Genomic DNA, 2,672 nt, shown 5'->3' with positions numbered 1-2,672 from the left:
CATTTAATGCATGGGATACCACATTTAATATCGTCAATCATGGTGATAAATTGACTGTAATAAATTGGCAAAATCTATTATCAATAGATATTATATTTCTGGGGCTACTGAATAGCATGAGATTTAAGAGTTTGCTTTGTCTAGGTACTAGTTACAAAAGGAAGGTACTAACTGCATTTTGGGTCTCTTCTTTTCTTTTTTTTTAATTTGAAGCTCTTGGTTCAAGACTGATTGGGTGCTGTCCTGCAAGAAAGAGTTGGTACTGGTGGGAGTAGCAGTTGCTGTTCCCATTGTGCTCATTGGCAGTGAGTCGGCACAGCCTGAAATGGCCCAATTCATGTTTGGAGATGACCTTGAGGGCCCTCATTCATCCAGGGTCACTGAGTATGGGCCCCACTCAGCAGCTGTTCTCCTTCAGGTGGCAGCATCATAGCCATGAAACTCAGGCTGACTCCTGCGGTATCTTGTGCATCCGACTGTGGTCATTGGTCATATCTTGCAGTCTTGGGGGCACCTTGCATGGGTCCCACAGTAGGAAGGCCAAGGTCCATGTCATGGGCCCTTATGGCCCCACAATGTTCCAGGCACCCTCAGATATCACTGTGGCAGGACCGAGATCACTGCTGGTGCCCAGCAGTGTGATGATGGCGTTCTTTCCAGCCTCAGTCTAGTCATGTCAGCCACCTGCTGGACATCACCCTCTATCACGTGGGCTGGCTGGGACCCTCTGCAGGCAGCCTGGAGGAGGTGTTCCACACCAGCACTATCATCTCAGAGCCTACCTGCACCGCCTGACCAGGTGGTGAGCCTGGTCCTCCCATGGCGCCAAAGAGGGCAATCTTCTTAACAGCCATGCTTCAGGGTCATGGGGGTGCGAGGCCTTGGAGTCAAAAGACACACAATAATTGACTTGGACTCTTCTTCAAATTAATTTTCCATTTGGTGTCAGGGAAAATCTGTTGTATATATTGAAAATTGGGGTGATTTTCTTTAATGAAATACCTACAACCTATGTCCATAGTCTTTTGATCCCCTAAATTATTCAGATTTTAGTTTAAATCCAGCTTACTACTCTATACTAGTGGTAGTAGAATTCAGCAAGATACTGCAACTTGCAAGGCTTCAGTTTCTTCATTTGCAAAATGAGGTTAAATTTATTTATCAAGGCTTGTTCACAGGACTGATGCAGAGGCATAATTCATGATTAAAATGTCAACACAAATCCCAATATCAATGAAACAACTAAATTAACTCTTTATACTTCAAGGCTTAGAATGTCAATTTCTTTGCCTATCTGTATCTGTATCTTTATTCACATCTGTATCTATATTTAATGCACACCTGTTTCCAGGTGGCGATAGTGGTAAAGAATCTGTCTGCCAACACAGGAATAAGAGACACAGGTTTGATCCCTGAGTTGGGAAGACCCCCTGGAGAAGGGCACAACAACCCACTCCAGTATTCTTACCCGGAGAATCCCATGGACAGAGGAGTCTGACGGACTATGGTCCATAGGTTCGCAAAGCGTCAGACACAACTGAAGTGTCTTACCATGCACGTGTGTTGTATACCTAAAGTAATATAATATAGTTCCATACGAGGTTCTATAACCTCTATACAAAATTTCCTTGATTTCCTAATAATCATCTGAGGTACAACTTTCATTAAAATCAGAATACTTACCTTTAGCTTTTTTGCCCAATTTAATCTTGATTCAAACCTGTATCTTATAACAGAGAGTCAGCCACATTTCTTTTTCAGGAATTCAGGTTATATTTTATTTGTTGTGGTAACTGATGTCAAAGATTGTAAGTTGGTCAGCCAGTACTGTAGGAATTATGAAGCTACAACTTTCCAACATAAATTTTCATCCTAGAAGTCTTGTCAAAAAACCTTTCTGCACACCTGAGTGGTACTTGGGAGTCAGGCTCTATTTCTAAAAACAAAACTTTAAGAAGAGTGTTCACTGAAGAGCAGACGAGAGATAAAGATGTTTAGGAATAATCGGCTTAGTTGTTACATAAATTCAGTGAACCCAACCGTGTTTCACTGCGTTCTTTTTTCCTTCTCTGAGCCAGTGTTTATACACAAAAATCTTGGAATACTCTTGTTTTCATCTACTGCAGCTTTTCTAGGAGCACCACTGCCTTCCAAAAGCAAATGAAAATGCCTACGATTATATTAATTTGCATTACAACACATAACTTGTTAAAAGGATAGATAATTTTTAGTGACTAGGCAGGTGTTTTCATTCTAACATCAGGAATTACATTTCATCATGCATTTGCTGGTCTACATATCACATTTGAATGATTTTTCAGGAATTGAAATTTTAAGCCACCCAAAGCCCCTGTTTCGAATTCTCAGCCCTACATTCTGGGAGGAGTCTCAGCCCATCTTCACAAGTGGAGCATGTGATTCTTTCCTAGCTAATCAGAACTTTGCAACCTCCTCACCCCAGTCATTTGTTCAGGTGTGGGTATGTGATCTGGCCATTGCCAACCAAACTCAGTAAAATGTTTTCTTTGAATCTGACAGGAATGACTTCATACTGTTGCTGCCAAAATTACCTGAAAGCACTTAGGCTAGTACTTTTTTGGACACACCAACACAGTAAGGAGAGCCGAGAGGGAGAAACTAGGGTGGTAACAATTTCTACAACATTTTGTCAT

The 2,672-nt window shown here is 41.5% G+C and overlaps 1 pseudogene; it reads right to left on the bottom strand.

Annotated features, from left to right (window-relative positions):
• Positions 1 to 202: 202 nt before the first annotated feature.
• On the bottom strand, positions 203 to 854 carry LOC113875342 (annotated as a pseudogene).
• Positions 855 to 2,672: the final 1,818 nt, after the last annotated feature.

This window comes from Bos indicus x Bos taurus, chromosome 18 (genome assembly GCF_003369695.1).
Source record: "Bos indicus x Bos taurus breed Angus x Brahman F1 hybrid chromosome 18, Bos_hybrid_MaternalHap_v2.0, whole genome shotgun sequence".
NCBI classification, from domain to species: domain Eukaryota; kingdom Metazoa; phylum Chordata; class Mammalia; order Artiodactyla; family Bovidae; genus Bos; species Bos indicus x Bos taurus.
This window is presented reverse-complemented; position numbering and strand designations above follow the sequence as displayed.